The sequence below is a fragment of the Gossypium arboreum genome, chromosome 1 (assembly GCF_025698485.1).
Source record: "Gossypium arboreum isolate Shixiya-1 chromosome 1, ASM2569848v2, whole genome shotgun sequence".
In the NCBI taxonomy this organism is placed as follows: Eukaryota; Viridiplantae; Streptophyta; class Magnoliopsida; order Malvales; family Malvaceae; genus Gossypium; species Gossypium arboreum.
The window spans coordinates 104,291,550-104,312,979 of NC_069070.1; the positions used below are offsets into that span (position 1 = coordinate 104,291,550).

General features: G+C 36.6%; 2 non-coding genes across 2 annotated transcripts; one reads left to right on the top strand and one right to left on the bottom strand.

The window, feature by feature from the left end:
- Positions 1–6,504: 6,504 nt before the first annotated feature.
- LOC128282369 (small nucleolar RNA R71) lies at positions 6,505–6,611 on the top strand. The gene has a single exon (XR_008272627.1). It is a non-coding gene; the product is annotated as a small nucleolar RNA R71 (small nucleolar RNA).
- An 11,675-nt stretch (positions 6,612–18,286) lies between these two features.
- Positions 18,287–18,393, bottom strand: LOC128282045 (small nucleolar RNA R71). Its single transcript, XR_008272339.1, has one exon. It is a non-coding gene; the product is annotated as a small nucleolar RNA R71 (small nucleolar RNA).
- Positions 18,394–21,430: the final 3,037 nt, after the last annotated feature.

Sequence of the window (21,430 nt, forward strand, 5' to 3'; positions counted from 1 at the left end):
TTACAACCTAAATCTTACTAAAACTCAAAATTAAATAAATGAAAATCAATTTGGATTGCCTCCCAAAAAACGCTTTTGTTTAAGGTCGTTAGCTCGACGACTTGAAAATTTATTTAGTCGACTCTTCAGGGACTAACTCCTCAACCATGTGGACTTGAAAATTTTCGTAGAAAGGCTTTAATAGTTGTCAGTTGATCTTGAAAATTTTTCCAGATTTTTTGCTTTTAACCTCGACTGCACCATGTAGAAACACGTGAGTAATAACAAAAGGCCCTAACCACTTAGTCCGAAGCTTACCTGCCAAAATTCTTAATGTAGGGTCATAAAGTAAAACTTTTTGCCCTACCATAAATTGTTTACGGGTTATCTTTTGGTCATTGTATGCTTTGACCTTATCATTATAAATTTGGGCACTTTCATACGCTTCTCATCGAATTTCCTCAAGTTCCTGAATATGTAACTTACGATGTTTACCTATAGCTTCCAACTCCATATTGCATTGCTTGACTGCCAAAATGCTTTATGTTCTAGCTCAATAGGAAGATGACACGGTTTACCAAAAATTAGTCGATAAGGAGACATACCTATGGGTCTTTTATAAGCTGTACAGTATGCCCACAGTGCATCATTTAGTCGCGAACTCCAATCTTTCCTATATGGCTTAACGGTCTTCTCCAAAATTAACCTAATTTCTCGATTTGACACTTTGACTTGACCGTTTGATTGAGAGTGATAAGTCGTAGCGACTCGTTGCACTATCTCTGATAAACCATAAATATAACATGTTTTAATCCCATGCTTGGCATGTTTTTGGATGATATATTACATAAATTAGTGAATTTGATACTCCTAATCCTTTAATTTCAAGTTTATATACTTAGGTGAGCATAAGGGAGCAAAAAGAGTGGAAAACAGGCCAAAACTGGACAAAACGGGTTGTTTTAAGGATCCATAAGGCCAATCCAATCGCACACAGGCTGAGCACACGCCCGTTTTGTGCTCAGCCCGTGTGCGATTAGCTTGGCCATGTGAGGGAGAACAGAGGGGAGAGTAAGGTAAAGGAAGGCGTGTTGGTGCGGTCGGTGGTGGGAAAGGTGGCTGGAGTAGGGGAAAAGGAAGGTTGCAGCGGCTAAGGTGAAGATAAGAAGAAAAAGACAAAATAAGAGAAAAAAAGAATTAGGGTTTGGGGGTTTAAAATAGACACAGTCGTGTGAGGCCCATTTTGGGCTACACGACCGTGTCACATGACCGTGTGGTGGTTGTGTAGCCTCTGTATAGCCCGTGTGTGATTTAAATTTTAGCCCAGTCTTCACATGACCTAAGAAACGCCCGTGTGTTCAGGCTGTGTGGTTCATACAGCTGTGTACAATCACCTTCGCTTCTCCCACGCCCGTGTGGCTTACCACACGCCTGTGTGACCGAACACACGGCTGTGTGCCTTGCCTGTGTAACTCTCTGACTTGTTTCAAATTTGAAAAATTAAGCTCCTACTTTCACACGGCCTAGGACACGCCCATGTGGTCCACACGGCTGAGTCGCACGCCTGTGCGACCTCTTTTTAGCCTGTGTCTCTGTCGATTTATGGGGAATTAAGCTTCAGGGCTCACACAACCAAGGATACGCCCATATGTCCTGGCCGTGTGGGTCGCATGGTCATGTCGCTTGGCCGTGTAACTCTCTGTCAATTTCCTTTAAAATTAAAAACTAAGTCCCAAGATTCACACAGGCAAGGACACAATCGTGTGTCCAGGCCGTGTGGGTCACATGGCCATTTAATTTTAAAGAAATAATATGAAATGAAAATAAAGAAATTAGTAGTGTTAGTACTCGGGTTGCCTCCCGAGAAGCGCTTATTTAAAGTCTAAGCTTGACTTACCTCACGCGCATGATTACGAAGGTTTATAGAACTAAAGCTCCTCTCTATCATTCCTAAAATCCTTGCCGTTATAGAGTTTAAGTTGATGGTCGTTTACCTTGAATGTGCCATATTTTAGGTGATTTACCTCTATTGTACCGTAAGGGAAAACGATTTGTACTACAAATGGGTCTGACCATCTTGATTTTAACTTTCTAAAAAACAACTTGAGCCTTGAATTATATAAGAGGACAAGATCTCTAACTTCAAATTGTTTAGGATGCTTTAAACGAGCGTCGTGGTGTTGCTTTGTCACTTCTTTGTATAACTGTGAGTTCTCATAAGCGTTCGCTCACCATTCATCTAACTCGTTCAGCTGCATCAATCTCTTCTCATCTGCAAGTTAGAGATCATAATTTAGAAATTTTATAGCCTAAAATGCTTTGTACTCTAACTCAAATGGTAAATGACAACTTTTCCCATAAACAAGTTTGTAAGGAGATGTTCTTATGGGTGTTTTGAAAGCAGTTCTATATGCCCATAACGCGTCATCTATTTTTATCGCCCAATCCTTCCTGTTTGATTCTACGATTTTCTCTAGGATGCTTTTAAACTCTCGATTTGCGACCTCGACTTGTCCACTAGTTTAAGGATGATAAGGGGTAGCTACCCTATGATACACTCCATATTTCTTAAGTACTTTACCAAATTGAGCTGTCCTATGGGTGTTTCGAATCGAGAAAGGAGCTTTTTGGGAAACCTAACTACCACTCTAGCATCATTTGTAGGTAAAGCTTGAGCCTCCACCCATTTTGACATGTAATCGATCGCTACTAGGATATATTTATTACCATACAAACTCAGAAATGGACCCATAAAATCAATAACCCATACATCAAATATTTCACCTAAAAGTATATAAGTTTGAGGCATTTCATCACGTTTAGAAATGTTACCTGTTCTCTAGCATCTATCATAAGAAGTAACATACCTATTAGCATCTCTAAACAGTGTAGGCCAATAAAAACCTGACTCAAGTGCTTTATGTGTTGTTCTAGTCCAACTATAGTGTCCTTCTGCTGGTCCTAAGTGACAGTTTTCTAAGATTTTACTCGCTTCTGATTTCATAACACATCTCCGAATTATTTGATCTGCACATAAATGAAAAAGAAAGGGGTCCTCTCGAAAATAATTTTTCACATTGGCAAATAATCGCTTCTTCTGATGATGTGTCAATCCCTTTGGTAAGATGTTAGCAGCTAAATAATTCGCAATATCTGCAAACCAAGGAACTTCAGAATCAGTTATAACCAAAATTTTTTCCTCAAGAAACGAGTCATTTATCTCATTCTCATCAAGCTCGTTGAGATATGAATTCTCTAACTTGGAGAGGTGATCTACTACAAGATTTTTATCTCCCTTCTTATCTTGGATTTCTAAGTCGAATTCCTGCAATAATAAAATCCATCTTATCAGTCGGGGTTTTGCATCTGATTTAGTGAGGAGATAACATAGAGCCGAATGGTCAGTGTAAATGACAACTTTAGATAATATTAGATATGGTCTAAATTTATCGAATGCAAAAACCACATCTAGAAATTCTTTTTCAGTAGTCGTTTAGTTTTCGTTTGCGGCTGTCAATTTCTTGCTAGCATAATATATCGGTTGAAAATGCTTGTCTCTTGGCTGTCCAAGAATTGCACCTACTGCAAAATCACTCGTATCACACATTAGTTCAAAGGGTAAACTTCAATCAGGTGCAACTTCAATCGGAGCATTAATTAGTTTATCTTTCAGGGTATTAAATGCTTCTGAACATTCTTAATTGAAATTGAAAGGCACATCTTTTTCTAGCAAATTCGTTAAAGGCTTAGCTATTTTAGAGAAATCTTTAATAAATCTTCTATAAAATCCAGTATGTCCTAAAAAGCTTTGAATAGCCTTAACTGAACTAGGGGGAGGCAGTTTTTCAATTGTTTCAATTTTCATTCTATCAACCTCAATCCCTTTACTAGAAATTTTATGGCCTATCACAATCCCTTCTCGAACCATGAAGTGATATTTTTCCCAATTAAGTACAAGATTCGTTTCCTCACATCTCATTAGAAATCGTTTTAAAATTTTAAAACAAAGATGGAAAGAATTACCGAATACCAAGAAGTCGTCCATAAATACCTTCATAATATCCTCTACGAGTTTATCAAAAATAACCAACATGCAGCACTGAAAAGTAGCAGGAGCATTACATAATCCAAAAGGTATTCTTTGATAAGCAAACGTACCGTATGAACATGTAAATATCATTTTTTCTTGATCCTCGGGAGCTATTGGGATTTGAATGTTGCCAGAGAGTACATCTAAGAAGCAATAATAAATATGCCTAGATAATATTTCTAACATTTGATCAATGAATGGTAAAGAAAAGTAATCTTTTCTTGTGGCATTGTGCAACTTTCTATAGTCAATGCAGACTTTCCGTCCCGTGACTGTTCTTGTTGGGATCAACTCATTCTTCTCGTTTGCTACAACAGTCATGCCTCCCTTTTTAGGAATGACCTGCACAGGACTCACTCAAGAACTATCAGAAATAGGATAAATAACTCCAGCATCTAGAAGTTTAATTACCTCAGCCTTAATGACTTCTTTCATGTTAGGATTTAGTCGTCTTTGGGCTTGCACACATGGTTTGGATTCACCCTTTATTAAAATTTTATGGGTGCAAAAAAAAAGACTGATCCATTTGATGTTAGAAATCTTCCAAGCTATGGCTCTTTTTGGCTCCTTCAATACTTGAGCTTACTCATATTTCTCGTTTGGATGTAAATCTAACATAATAATCATTAGCAATGTAGAATTATTTCCATGAAATGCATACTCTAAATGATTAGGTAATTATTTCAGTTCTAATTTAGGAGGTTCTTCAATAGAGGGTTTTAATTTTAATTCATCATTTACCTCAATGCCCTCATAATTCTTCTGTCTAAGTGAAGATTCATTAGAATTTAACTCTACTTTTTTCTTACCTATCACGGTATTATCATCATCTACCTCATCTTCTTGAACGAGACACAGTTTCAATGTACTCTTATGAACAATTTCCTGTAAAGAATCTTGAATAACATGGTCCATCGAATCAATAAAATAACAAAAATCATCTTGTTCTATAGAGAGTCTTATAGCATCATAGATTTTAAAAATAATTTCTTCATCACATACCCTAAGCATAAGTTTATCGTCACCCACATCAACAACAGCTCTAGTAGTGGCTAAAAATGGGTGACCTAAAATTAAAGGTACTTCAACATCCTCATCCATGTCAAGCACAGCAAAAGCAACAGGAAATATGAATTTATCTACTTTAACTAGCACATCTTCAATAATACCCCTAGGATATTTAACAGATCTATCGGCTAATTGAATACTCATCTTAGTGGGTTTTGGTTTCCTAAGACCAAGTTGCTTGAACATTTTATAAGGCATCAAATTAATGCTAGCACCTAAATCAGCTAATGCCTTTTCAATATTACCAATTAAAGAGGGAATAGTAAAACTTCCTAGATCTTTCAGTTTGGTTGGCAGTTTATTTGAAGGATAGCTGAACATTCCTCGTTAAGTTCCACTGTAGACAGCTCTTCAAATTTCCTTTTATTTGTTAAAAGCTCATTCAAAAATTTTGCATATATAGGCATCTGCGAAATAGCTTCAACAAAAGGTAAGTTAATATGCAACTGTTTAAAAAGTTCAAGAAATTTACTGAATTGTGCATCTATGCAGTCTTTCTTCAACTTTGCTGGATATGGGATGGGTGGTTTATATTCTTTGAGTACCGATGTTACACTCACTTCGGGTTTGACCTCTTCTTCCTTTTCCTTATCAAATTCTTGTGGCAATTTCTTTTCAGCTTCAGTTAACGCTTTCCTATTCCTTAATGTAACTGCTTTCACATGCTCTCTTGGATTGGGTTAAGTGTTACTAGGCAAACTACCTTGATGTCTTTCTGAAACTAATTTAGCAAGCTACCCAATTAGATTTTTGAGCCCTTAAATTGATGCTTGCTGATTTTTCAAAGCTGTTTCGATGTTTTGGAAACGAGTCACTGACACTAAAATAAATTTTTCCAACATCTCTTCAAGGTTCGATTTCTTTTCTTGCCGATAAGGTTATTGCTGAAAACCCAGGGGGGGTGGTGGTCTTTGATTTTCTTAACCTCCCAATGAGAAATTTGGGTGGTTTCTCCAACCTGCATTGTAAGTGTTACTGTAAAGATTATTTTGAGGTCTAGGATTATTACCCATATAATTCATTTGCTCATTTTCCATTGTAGGACAATAGGGTTAATACTTTGAATTGCTCATTCCAGCTCCACTCATGTAACACTGCATCACCAGATATACCTGCATAGAACCACATAAACCATCAATCTTTCAATTTAAAAGTTTCACTTGATTTGACAACATGGTGACCACATCACGTTAAAAAACACTGGCTGCACTTATCATTGATAATTATTTAGTGATATTTCCTCTATGAACTCATAAGCCTCCTCAGGTGTTTTATTATTTATAGTACCACCGGCAGCTGCGTCGATCATTTGCCTAGTTGAGGGGTTCAAACCATTGTGGAAAGTCTAAACCTGTAGCCATAGGGGTAACCCACGATGAGGGCACCTTTTCAATAAATCCTTATACCTCTCCCATGCATCATATAAAGTTTCTAAATTCATTTGCACAAAGGAAGAGGTATCATTCCTCAATTTGGCTATCTTAGCTAGTGGAAAGTATTTCAGCAAAAATTTTTCGGTCTTTTGGTCCCAAGTAGTGATAGGACCTCGTGGTAAAGAGTTCAACCACTATTTAGCCTTATTCCTCAATGAAAAGGGAAACAACCGAAGGTGAATGGCATCATAAAAAATGTCATTTATCTTGAAAGTATCACAAAATTCCAAAAAATTGGCCAAATGAGTATTTGGGTCTTCATCTTACAAACCATCAAACTGAACAAACTGTTGAATTATTTGAATAGTGTTAAGTTTCAGTTCAAAATTATTTGCAGCAATAGCAGGTCTAACAATACTCGATTCAGCCACAGTGAGAGTGGGCTTAGCATAATCGTACATAGTATGAGGAGTAGGATTTGGATTTATAGGATTTACAGCAACCACAAGAAGTAGCTGATTATTATGATTTACTACCATATCCTCTTGCTCTTCTATTGTGCTTTGTCGACTTTGCCTCGCTTCTCTACGATTTCTATGAGCTGTACTTTCGATCTCACTGTCAAATACTAGAGGTCTTGACGGGTTTCTTCTAGTCATAAACTAAAGGAACTTGCCAGAAGCAAATAAAAGATAAGTTAGTAAATTAAAATAAAAACAAAAACAAAATGCAATAAAAAATAAAAAAATAAAAAATAAAAAAGGCTAAAGTAATAAAAATTAAGTGTTCCTAATATTTTAGTTCCCGATAGTGGCGCCAAAAACTTGATGACGTCACGAACTAACTAAAATACGAAAAAGGCAAGCACACCTATCGAATGGTAGTATAGCGATGGTGAGTCGGGAATATCATATCCACGAGGACTAAAAGTACTAGCAATTACGATCTTTTTATTATCTAGCCTATAAATTAAGGGGTTTGTTTTAAATTCTAATTTTAACTAAACTAATTACTAAGCGACAGAGAGCGACTTAGGAATAGAATCAAAGAAAACTTATGAGAGAGACAATACCCAGAAAGAATCCACCTAGACTTCACTTATTATTCTAAATCTGAATTAACGATTTATTCATTTGACTTGAGCCATAAAAATCCCTAAATTATATTAATATCTCTTTTGAGAGTAAAAATAACTGACTCTAGGTTGATTAATTGAAATCTCTTTCTAATTAAAACTCCTATCATTGCATCAACTCGATCTATAGATTTCCCTATTAGATTTGACTCTAATCTGGTAGATTTATGTCACCCTATTTCTAGGGTTACGTGCAAATCCAACTAATTATGCGAGATCTACTCTAAAACAGGGACTTTTGCTCCACTGAAAAAGTACATCAATCATGAATTAATATCCTGAAAACATTAAAAACATGAAATAAGAACATATAATTGAGATCAAGAACAAATATTTATCATGTAATTCAGAACAAATCAAATAATAAGATCCGTCGTAGGTTTCATCTTCCCTAGGTATTTAGAGAATTTAGTTCATACTATGTAAGGAAAACATCTCAAAAATAGGAAAATAACAAAACATAAAGAAACCCAAAAACTTCGAGAGAACTTGAATAGAGATCTTCAGTCTTGAAGGAGATCCTGCTTCTAAGTTGAGTCTGTCGATGTTCTTCGAGTAATTTCTGTGTTCTACTCCACGTGTCCCTTTAGGTCCTCTTCTAATATGTATTTATAAACTTTAGAATGCTCAAAAACCCCCAAAATTGGCTTTTTTCGCATGTTTTGGAAATAAGGAACGATATCAACAGGGGCTGGCACATGGGCGTGTGGCCAGCCTGTGTGGTTCACACGGGCATGTGCTCAGCTCGTGTAGGATTGGCTTCGCCATGTGAATCCTTAAGACAGCCTATTTTGTCCGGTTTTGACCCGTTTTTCGCTCTTTTTCTCCATTATTCTCACCTAAGTATATAAACATGAAATTAAAGGATTATGATCATCAAATTCACTGATTTATGTAATATATCATTCAAAAACATGCCAAGCATGGGATTAAAACATGTTACATTTATGGTTTATCAATCTCGTATTTTTTCAAAAGTGTGTCAATTATCTTATTACAAAAATGCGTTCCCCGATCACTGATCAATGCTTGCGGTGTACTAAATCTGGAAAAAATATAACTCTTTAAGAAATCAACTACCGTTTTCGTGTCAGCATGACGAGTGGCTTTTGCTTCCACCCACTTCGACACATAGTCAACTGCAAGTAAAATTTAAACGTTATCGTATGATGAGACAAAAGGTCCCATAAAATCAATGCCCCATATATTAAATATTTCACAGACATGTACAGGGGTTAGAGGCATTTCATTTTTCTAGCTTAAGTTGCCTAGGCATTTCATTTTTCTAGCTTAAGTTTCCTACCCTTTGACACTTTTCGCATGTTTTACAGAAAAATATGCATCTCGAAAAATATGTGGCCAATATAGTCCACATTCAAGTATTTTATGTGTAGTTCGTTTAGGGTCAAAATGTCCACCATATGCGTAAGAATGACAAAAATTTAGAATTGATTTTCCCTCAGTTTCTGCAATGCATCGTCGAATTACTTGATCGGAACATTATTTCCAAAGGTAGGGGTCATCCCAAAATTTAGTACTGTGATTCACGTTTGATTTTATCTTTTTCAGATTGCGATAAGTTAGAAGAGACTATACCTGTAGCAAGGTAATTCACCATGTCTGCGTACCAGAGGAAAATTGTCTGAGTAGCAAGCAGACTTTTATCCAGAAAATCGCCTTTAAGTGGTGTGACATCCTTCGATGGTGGAATTCGGCTTAGATGGTCAGCTACCAAATTTTTGCATTCTTTCTTATCCTTTATTTTGAGATCAAACTCTTGCAAAAGTAATATCAACCTAATAAGCCTCGGTTTTGCTTCCCCTTTTCTGATTAGATATTTAAGAGCTGCATGATCAGAGAAAACAACAATCTTAGTCCCTAATAAATATTAAAAAAAAATTCCTAAGCAAAAACTATAGCTAGGAACTCTTTTTCAGTAGTCGAGTAATTGTTTTGGGCAGCATCCAAAGTCTTTGACGCATAGGAAATAACGTATGGTTCTTTCTTGATTCTTTTCCCAAGGACTGCTTTTATGTTATGGTCACTTGCATCGTACATTATTTCAAAAGGATAATTCCAATTTGGTGGTTGAACGATAGGTGCTGAAATGAGCTTATGTTTGAGCATGTCAAATGCATCTTCGCATGATTGGTCAAACTCGAACTCCTTGTTCTTCTATAAGAGATTACAAAGCGGTTGCACAATTTTTGAGAAGTATTTAATGAATCGCTTGTAGAAACCTGCATGACCAAGGAAAGAACAAATCCCCCTCACAGTTGTGGGGTATGGCAGTGAGTTAATAATGTTGATTTTTGATTTATAGACAAAAATTCCTTTGGCTGAGATAATATGACCTAGAACTAATCCTTTATCCACCTTAAAATGAAATTTCTCATAATTTAGAACAAGATTAAATTCTAAGCATCTTTCCAAAATTTTTTCAAGATTTGATAAACACACCTCAAAGGACTCACCATACACAGTAAAGTCGTCCATGAACACCTTAATTATTTTCTCGACGTAGTCCAAAAATATACTTACCATACACCTCTGAAATGTTGTTGGTGTATTGAAAATTTTGAACGGCATTCATCTGCAAGCGAACGTGCCAAATGGACACGTAAATATCGTCTTCTCTTGATCCCCCAATGTCACTAGAATCTGGAAAAACCTTGAGTAACCATAAAGACAAAAATAATGAGATTTTCTAGATGAACATTCTAACATCTGGCCAATAATAGAAAGTGGAAAATGATCTTTCTAAGTTAAGGAATTCAACTTCCTATAATCCATGCAGACTCTCAACCCGTTTTGGACCCAGTGGGAACCATCTCACCTGTTGATTTCTCAATTACGATCACGCCGATTTTTTTTGGAACTACATGGACTGGGCTGACCCAATTACTGTTAGAAATGGGATAGATAATCCCAGCATCAAGTAACTTTTGAACTTCTTTTCTTACCACTTCCATCATAGGCAGATTGAGACGCATTTGAGCCCCTCTTTTGGGAATAACATTATCCACAACTTGAATTTTGTACATGCAAGTCGACGGACTCAACCCCTTTACTTCGACTATCGTCCATCCAATTACCTCTTTATAGTCTTTAAGAACTCGTACCAAGTTTTCCTCTTCTACCTTCGAGAGTTTACTCGAGATTATTACCGGTAAGGTATTTCCTTTGCTTAGAAAAACGTACTTCAAATTGTCCGGAAGTGGTTTGAGTTCCAACTCTAGAACCTCCAGAATAGATGGTACAAGCTTAGTTTGTGAATGAGATAATTCAAAAATTTTACTTGGATTTTTCCATAATTACGAAGCCTCCATATGAGCCACTGTTCGTGGATAGACTCTTTAAAGGTTATCCACTCATCTAGTTCCTTTATGGCATTAAAATCTAAACTTTTGTAAAGAACAGTTCGTAATTCATCATCTTCATGATATTTTAAATATAATTCAATTAAAGGACAGATTATATCAATATTAGAAACATTAAAAATCATTATAGGACGATTCATGGCCTCATAGATATTGAATTTCACCACTTCCCTAACAAACTTCATAGTGAGTATCCCACTTCGTACGTCAATTTTCGTTTGTGTGGTACTTAAGAATGGCCTTCCAAGAAGTATGTCAGATGAATTACCCGAATTTTCATCCTCCATGTTGATAATGTAGAAGTTGGCAGGAAATATTAACTCATTCACCTTAACAAGAATATCCTCCAATACTCCCTCTGGATGCACTAGAGATTTATCTGCAAACTAAATAATTACACTTGTTTCCTTCAAAGGGCCCATGTTAAGTAGTTTACAAATTGATAAAGGCGTAACATTAATTGATGTGCCTAAGTCACACATTGCCTTACATTTGGGTGGTATTTTCTTTTGCAAAATGGCAGAGACATTTTCTCTGACACTTACCTTTTCATTGTCCAAGGGTGTTCTTTTACTCATGCATAATTCTTTTAAGAATATTACGTACCGTGGAATCTGCTTAATCATATCGATAAGAGGTATGTTGATTTCTACCTTTCGAAAGATGTTGATGATATCCTTCTTTTCTCACACATTTTTGCACTGGACAAGTCTTCCAGGAAACGGAGGTGGTCCTGCAAATGATTTTTATGGTGTTGACTCTGCTGGAGCCTTTGTATCAAGTTTCTCATTGTCTCAACTAAATTCGTGGGTACGACTCATGCAAAGTAGGGGCTCCAAAACCTTCTCACTCCTCAATGTCATAGCACTTGCATTGTGTCGAGGGTTTAGCTCTATTTAGGATGGTAGCTTACCTTGGGACTCCAAACGGCTAATCATGAGCGTGAGCTTGCTCACTTGCTTATCCAACTCCTACAAATGCATGTTAGTTTTTTGTTAAAATTTCTCAGTACTATTGGCTAGTCTTTCCACTATGGCTTCCAAATATGAATCTGGGAGTGGTATTTGTTGATTTTGAGGCAGCCTTTGTTGGTACGATTGATTGAACTGAGGGTTCGACCTATAACTTAGGTTCGAGTGATCTTTCTACCCCCACATTGTATGAGTTTGAGTAGGGGTCATATCGCCTTTGGGGTGGTCTTGAAAAGTTCTCGACAATATCTACTTGCTTTGTCGAATCCTCATGTAAAATCAGACATGAGTCCGTCGGATGATCTGGCTTAACGCAAATTCCGCACAACTGTGCTGGGCCTATTTTATCTATAAGCAAAGTCTGAACAACGTTAGTTAGCTTATCAATTTTATCTTCTAGAGATAGAGAACTTAACCCATGAACCTGTCTTATGGGTTCTGTGGCCGGTCGGAATTGTTGAGAGTTAGCAGCCGTTTGTCGAAATCAACTCTTGTGCTTTCTGAGGCGTCATATTAACAAGTGTCCCCCACTTGTAGCATCTATCATTTTTATTTTCATTGGGAGTAACCCTCATAGAAATACTACAAGAGTGACTACTTAGTCAGTCCATGTTATGGGCAACTTGCACGCAACTTTTTGCACTGCTCCCATTAATCGTAGAGCGATTCAGTGTCCTTTCGATAGATTCCCACAATGTCCCTCCCTAGTTCAGCTACTCGAGTTGCAGGAAGAACCTGTTAAGAAAAAATGTGGCATGTCAGACCATGTGTTGACAGATCCCGGAGGAAAATAAAATAGCCACCCTTTAGCAGAGTTGGCTAATGAGAAAGGAAAAGCACGAAGTTTGATTTGGTCTTCAGTTACTCCTTGAGGCATCATGCTTGTGCACACTATATGGAACTATTTAAGGTGGGTGTGCGGATTTTCATTCTGCAATCTATGGAAAGTGGGTAGTAAATGGATCAAACCTGACTTTAACTTGAACGGTGTTCCACCTACCGGATAGGTTATATATAAGGGTTGTTGTTTATCCAGTACCGAAGCGAGCTGGCATATTGTCTGTTCAGCCATCTCGTTTGGTTCATCGAATGAGAAAATCTCCTCGGTGTATGATATGGTTTAGAATCTAAGATTTGGCCGTTTACTACGTTGAATGGCTTTTTTCCATAGTTGTCAGGTCAATTTCTCAAATAGGGTCACGCGACCGTGTCCCAGACCGTGTTCGACCCTGTGTAACTCACTGACTTGGGTCACACGGTGAACCACACACACATGTGCCAGGCCGTGTACCATTTGAAATGGTCCTACATGTCCTTGTGCCAGGCCATGTGCTAAGTTGTGTGAAAACTAGAGGGTCAACTAATTTGTGCCACACGGCCAAGCCACACGCCCCTGTGCTAGGCCGTGTGAATCTACTGATTTTGTTTTTATAGAAGTACTAGGGGACACACGACCGTGTCACCTAGTCGTGTGTCACATACGGCTGAGACACAAGCCCGTGTCTCTGCCCGTGTGGACAAAATTAGGCCATTTTCCAAGCAATATTCCTCACCCACATTGGTATCAACCTATACACATCAATTTGCACATAACCAAGGCATAAATAGGCATTCAAAACCAACCAATATCAAGTTTATAACATGTAATATCCACACATACAACATGATATCCATAAGCACATTAACTTGACCACTTTAACACATATCAAACATACTTCCAAAGTTTACCTAGATGGTCAAATACATATATAGAAGACATTGTGCCTAAATTCTAGCATGTATACTCATCTCAATTCCAACTATTTAGTACCAAAACACATTTGCGCAAGCACAACATTCTTATAGCAATTACACACAGAATATCATAATGCCATTTATACATATATACATACCAAAATACATGACCAATTTACAAGCCAAATCAAATGGCCAAAACTCAACAAGACACCTGCCATTTAACCCAAAATATAAATTCTAAAGTATCAAAGTAATTGTTTGATAGTGTGATGCAATCTCCGACAACTTCCGAACTGAGCGAGTTGCTGAAATACTATAAATCACGAAAAATAAACAAAGTAAGCAATTAAGCTTAGTAAGTTCATTTAACTAAAATATACTTACCATTCATCCACAATTTAGATAACCATAATTAAAACTAGGTAATTTCCAATTGGCCCTCAGCCAAACACATAACCACAATCATGTTAGCCATATATGAATTTAACAATTTAAATTTTCGTATTACACATAAATACTTGTACTAATTCGTATTGAACTCGTATAACCTCGTAATATCACTATATCCATTGAACCAATTGGAATACTATCGGATACTCGAGTGTCTCGCACACTAAGTGCCAATACGTGGTCGAAATCACCTCTATCTCATATCTCTTATAGAGATGCTCACTCTCAAGCCATCAATGGGTCTGCTCACACAAGCTATAAAGTATCCACAACACATGCTGAAAAACTCAGCCACCGGTAGGTCGTACGAGACCAGCACCCAAAAACATGGCAACCCCTAAAGACATGTCATTTGTATCTTATCTATTCCTAAGGTTCAACCTAGATTCATACATTGTCGATACCTTGTCAAGAACTTCCGTGGTGTTGTATCATTATAATTATACTAATTAAGCATTTAAAACACATATAATTTAATGCTTATTAAACATATGAACTCACCTCGAATTAGTACGAAGACAATTGACCGATTAATCCACTACTTTGTCTTTCCCCGATCTAGATCCGAATGTGGCTTTTCTTGATCTATATATAATCACATTTAACTAATCTAATACTTATTCTAATCAATTCAATCCAATTTCATGTTATGACAAAATTAACATTTTGCCCCTAAACATTTGACTTCATTACAAATTAGTTCCTAGGCTTGTAAAAATGAAATTCATGAAAATTTCTCTACACCCAAGCCTAGTCGAATTTTATTGGTGCTTATAGCAGCCCATATAATTCCCAATATCACATATTTAACACACAATTTTTACTTTTCTCAATTTAGCCCTTAATTGACAATTTCAACAAAAGTTGTTTATTTAAAAACCAAGATTCATTTTCTTCCATTAAACTTCAAGAATAATTAAAAAGCTCTCATGGAAAAACCCTATACTTTCAACCATGTTGCAAATTAATCCTCCATTTAGCTAAATTAAGTTACAATGGTTCCTAAAACATAAAAATTAACAAAAACGTGTCAAAGAATTACTTACATGCAAGGGAACTAAGTGGCTAAAATTTTAAGCTTCAAAAACCCCTGCTTTACTGAAAATTTCTGTGGAAAAGATGAAGCAAATAGGTTGGTAAATTTTGTTTTAATTATTTTATCTTTTAATTACCTAATACTAACCTAACATCACAAATTTCATGATTACACTTCATGTACATCCACTAACTCAATTAGTGTCTAATTACTCAATAAGGACCTCTACTTCAAAGTTTTATAGCTCTTTAACACCTTTTGCTAGCAGAAGACAACTTTCACACTTTATGCGATTTAGTCCTATTTCACAAATTTAGCATACAAATAGTAAAATTTCTTAACAAAATCTGTATACCATAATTCTAACATGTTGTTGATATTAAAATAATATAAAAATAAATTTTTACGATCTCAAATTTGTGGTCTCGAAACCACTATTTTGGCTACACTGAAATGGGTTGTTACAACTCTCCCCCTTTGGAATTTTTGTCCCTGAAAATCTTACCAGAAAATAGGTCAGGTATTGTTTTCTCTTGGTTTCCTTGGGTTACCAAGTAGCCTCTTCAATATCGTGACGATGCCAAAGAACCTTCGCTAAAGTTATTCTTTTATTTCTTACCTCTTTAATCTCTCGAGCTAAAATTTTGATCGATTCTTCGTTATACGACATGTCGGGCTGAATTTCAACCTTGGTCGGAGATACTATATGCTATGGCTTTGATCGGTACCGTCATAAAATCGACACATGAAACACATTATGAATCTTTTCCAACTCTGACGGTAACTCAAGTTGATAAGCCACTGGCCCAATTCTTTCAATAATCTCACACGATCCGATAAATTGAGGACTAAACTTTCCTTTGCGACCAAAACGGAGAATTTTTTTCCAAGGCGATACTTTCAGAAACACCTTATCGCCGATCTAAAATTCAATATCTTTAAGCTTCAAATTAGCGTACGATTTCTGTCGATTTGAAGTAGCTTTCAACCTATCATGAATCACTTTCACTTTCTCTTCGATTTCTCCGATCAATTCAACCCCATGTATCTTTTTCTCACTAATAAATCGTAATTTATACATATTTTTATCCCATTCTTAGCACATTTTTGGATGAATTAGCATTAGATTTATGGAATTTGATGCTCTTAATCCTTTAATTTCATGTTTTATACTTAGGTGAGAATAGGAGAGTAAAAAGAGCGAGAAACGGGCCAAAGACGGAGAAAATAGGTCAACATGGGAAATCAACATGGCCTGGTTTTCGTCACACGGGTATACCACATGCCCGTTCCTATTTAACAGACTTCCACACGAGCGTGGCACAAAGCCGTATCCCTATCGAGCCCAACCCTAATTCTACTCGGAAAGGGGCACTTTTGAGGGTTCTGAGCTATTCTAAAGCCTATATAAACACCCTAGAGGAGGATTAAAGGGGACACACGGAGTGGGAGGCAAGGAATTACTCGAAGAAAGCCGATTGATCCATCTCAGAAGTCGAATTCTCTTTCAAGACTGAAGATGTCCCTTCAATTTCCTTCAGGGTTTTTGGGTTTCTTTATGTTTTGTTATTATTATTCTTCTGAGATGTTGTCTTTTACACATATGAACTAAATCCCCTAAATACCTATGGGGGATGAAACCTAAGACGGATCTTGTTACTATATTCTGAATTATATAATAAATACTTAATTTGTTATTAATTATATGTTCTTAATTCTTGCTTTAATATTTCAGGATATTGATTCAAGTATTGATGTGCTTATTCAAAGGAGCAAAAGTCCTTGTCTAAGAGTAGATCTAGCATAATTAAGCTGATTTGATTGCACCCCTAGACATAGGGAGACATAACTTTGTCAGATTAGGGTGAAACCTAATAAGAGAATCCATAGATCGAGTTAATGCAAAATTAGGGGTTTTAATTAGAAAGAGATTTCAATTAATCAACCTAGGGTTAGACGTTGTTAGTTTCGAGAGAGATGATAATATAAACTAGGGATCTCTACGGAATGAGTCAAGTGAATAAATCGTCTAATTCAGAGTCAAATAACAAGTGAAATCTAGGTGGATTCTTCCTTGGGTATTGTCTAAATCAATCAGTTTTCCCAAAATTATTTCCCCAATTTACTTCCTGTGCATTCTTAATCCCCTTATTTTTAGGCTAGATAATAAAAAGAAGGTTAATACTAGTACTTTTAGTTCCTGTGGGTTCGACATTCCGGTCTTGCTATATGCTATACTACTGTTCGATAGGTGCACTTGCCTTTATCGTGATAATAGTTAGTTTTCAAATACAATCAATCATAAATATAAAACTTATCACGCACATCAAGTTTTTTTGCGCCGTTGCAGGGAACTAAGATATTAGGAACGCTTAATTTTTATTACTTTAGCCATTTATTTTATTCCAATTTAATTTTTATTTTAATTTTGTTTCTATCACTAAATTTTCTTTTATTTACTTCTGGCAGGTTTTTATAGTTTATGACTAGAAGAAACCCGTCAAGACCTCTACTTTTTGATAGTGAGATCGAAAGCATAGCTCGCAGAAATCGAAGAGAGATAAGGCAAAGCCTACGATACATAGAGGAAGGGTAAGAGGACGATATTCAAACCAAAACCGAGAAGATAGCTGATAATCATAATAATAATCCGCTACCTCATGTGGCTATTGCGAACCCAGTAAATCAGGATCCTGCTTCTCGTACTATGTATAATTATGCTAAACCTAGTTTAACAAGAGCTGAATCGAGCACAGTTAGACTTGCTATTGCTGCAAATAATTTTGAGCTGAAACCTAACACCATTCAAATGATACAACAATTTGTTCAGTTTGATGGTTTGCAGGATAATGATACAAACACTCAATTGGCAAATTTTCTGGAGCTCTGCGACACTTTTAAGATCAATGGCGATTCTGATGATGCCATTCACCTTCGGTTGTTTCATTTTTCATTGAGGAATAAGGCTAAACAGTGGTTGAACTCATTACCACGAGGGTCAATCACCACTTGGGAACAAATGACTGAAAGATTTTTACTTAAATACTTTTCGCCGAGTAAAATGGTTAAATTAAGGAATGGTATTTCTTCTTTTGTGTAGATGGATTTAGAAACCCTCGATGATGCATGGAAGAGATACAAGGATCTATTGAGAAGGTGCCATCACCATGGGTTACCACTTTGGCTACAGGTTCAAACTTTTCACAACGACCTTAATCCTTCGACTAGACAGGTGATTGACGCAACTGCTGGTAGAACTATCAATAATAAGACACTTGAAGAGGCTTATGAATTTATAGAAGAGATGTCACTGAATAATTATCAGTGGCAAGTCATGAGGATAAAGCCGATGAAAGCAGCCGGCGTTTTTAACGTCAATTCTGTCACTATGCTCTTTAATCAGGTAGAACTTTTGAATAGAAAAATTAATGGTTTACTTGGTTCTTCACAGGTGTGACAGCCCAAAATTGACCCTAGTCGGGATGTGGTTTCGGGACCACAAAATCGAGGCATAAAAATAATTTAAAATTTATTTTGATGCCTATGATATGTGTTAATTTGTGTGTGACATTTTTGATGTTTCGATTTAGTGTTATAAATGCGAATTTCACTAGAAAGGACCTAGTAGTGAACTTTGAAAGTATGATGGGGAAATGTGTGATGACTAGTTGCTCATGCATGCAAAAATAAGGGATTTGCATGTCAAATTTCCCCCAACATGAAGTGGCCGGCCATGGCAAGAGAGGATGGGCAAAACATGTCATGAAACATGTTTTGTTGGTGCATTAGGGAGAAATAATAAACAAAGGTGTATGGGTAAGAAAAGAATGAAAAAAAATGTGTGTGAGTGTGGTATTCCCCCATTGCCGTGAGTTGTAGAGAAAGAAAGAAAAATTTTGTTCATCCTTTCTTTGAGCCAAAACTAAGGAAGAAGGAGGATTTTTGCTTCATGCTTGGTTTGGAAGAGATCTAGAAGGAGATTTGGCTAAGTTTGCATCAAGATTAAGGTATGTATGAGGTTGTGTTAGGAGTTTCATGCATGTTTTAGTTGCTAACTTGATGTGCATGATAGCCATGGCTCAAATCTTTGTTATGCCATGGAAATGGTATTTGGCCAAAGTTGTTATGGTGATAAAGCCATTGCATGCTAAGTGTGAAGCTTGATGATGATGCATGCAATGATGGATTGTCTACTTTTGAGTAAGATTTTGAGTTTTCTTTTGTTTAATCATGATTGAAGTTGAAAAGGGCATGATTGTCATATTCGCCATGATGCATTCATGAGCATGGTTCATGCTTCTTGCATGTTAGTTAAAATTTGTGTTTTGGATGGCTATGGACACCTTGAAATTCGCCATGCTCATATATGTATATATATGTTTGCACATGATGTTTTGGTTATGAACTAAGTGATGAATATGGTTGTTTAAAGAAGAAGATGTTGAAGAATGATTGTGAAATTGCAAGCACATTCGCCTAGCACACATATGAGTGCTTGATGCTATATTATAAGTTTTGAGCTACAATATGCAAAGCATTAACTAGTAAAATGCATGCTGTTTTTGTGAGGTATTAAGTGCATAATTGGCCTCAACATGTACATGAATATTCGCCTTGGGTAGCCTATTGAAGGCCTTAGCTTTTCCTTGATGCTCAAATAAATTGTATTGAATTGCTTGATGTAGTATAAAATGTGCATGACCATTGTGTATTCAAGCTAAAGAGTGGCCATATGACCATTTAAACTCCTTGTCATATTCGCCATAAGCTAGCACAATGAGGTTTTAATAAATTGAATTTGTTTGAATTAGCTCAAGAGCTAAGAGGGCCACAATTGGACAAGGGAAGGAAAAAGTGATCGAATAGCCGTAAAAGCCGTTCGACAACATCCGAGGTAAGTCCTCAAGAAGTGACCTTACTTGAATTATGTGGAATGAAATATGGATGTATTGATTATTGATTTATGTGTGTATGAGTATTGAATAATACCCGGCTAAGTCCCGAAGGCGATTATGCTAGTGATTAAAATTGTGTTTGAGCCTTAGTAACGAAAATGAAATATGTATGTCCAATGATTATTGATGTATGTGTGCATGAGAAATTGAATGATATCCGGCTAAGCCCAAGACAATTATGCTGGAAATTATAACGGGTTAAGACCAAGGCAATTGTGCTAGTAGCTATATCCGGCTAAGACCAAGGCATTCGTGCAAGTTGTTAAATCCGGCTAAGACCAAGGCATTTGTGCAAATCGTGATATCCGGGTTAAGTCCCGTGAGGCCTTGGTGCGGGTTACCATAACCGCCATGTCCCAAGGCGATTGAATGAGTAGCGACATCCGTTAAACTCCGAAGGTATGTGATTTGAAAATTATAAGCTTGCTGGAAAATTTCAGCTAATGCACTTGTGAAATTTCCCAATGACAAGGTAAGTGCGTGTGTGCTTTATGCGCTAGGAGTAAGAGCGTATGAATATCCGCTCCTATGATAGAACGAGTTATCGGCCTTAATGAAGCCGTTATTTGTGTATGAACATAAGAGTTGGGATGGTGAAGTAAGTATGATTATGTGAATGTGCATTAATGAAATGATGCATTTGGTTATGTGAATGTATTGCTTTAATTAAAGCTGATTATATTCCTTGAGACTTACTAAGCATAAAAATGCTTACCCCGTTGTTTTGGCTCTCTGCTTTATAGATTTCGCCGATAGCAATCGGATTCGGGATCAATAAAGTCAAGTCATCCACACTATCAACGCCTCTATTTTGGTATAAATTTTGGTTGAACTTTGAAATGGCATGTATAGGACTACCCTTGTTGGTTTAAAAATGTGGCGATGTATATGTATACTGCCATGCGAAAATGGCTCGTAAAAGGAAGCATGAACTTAGACTATTTGTGGTTTGAATGTATATATATGGTGTCATGATGTGATTATGGATTGAAATGGGAGTGTTGGTCACATGATCAGCCATTGGTATGGTTAAAATGATCATATGTGAACCTATGTATGGCAAGACTAGTTGGTTGATGGAGACTACAAAAATAGATAAGACCTACCTTAAAACAGATGCTGCCAGCTGCAGTGACGTGAATGTGAAAAATCACCAAAAATTGTAGGAATGGTATTAAATAGTGAATAAGCTATGTAAATGAACCTTGATGAGTCTATTTTCATATGGAAGAAGCGAAATGGTCATAGGAGTTACA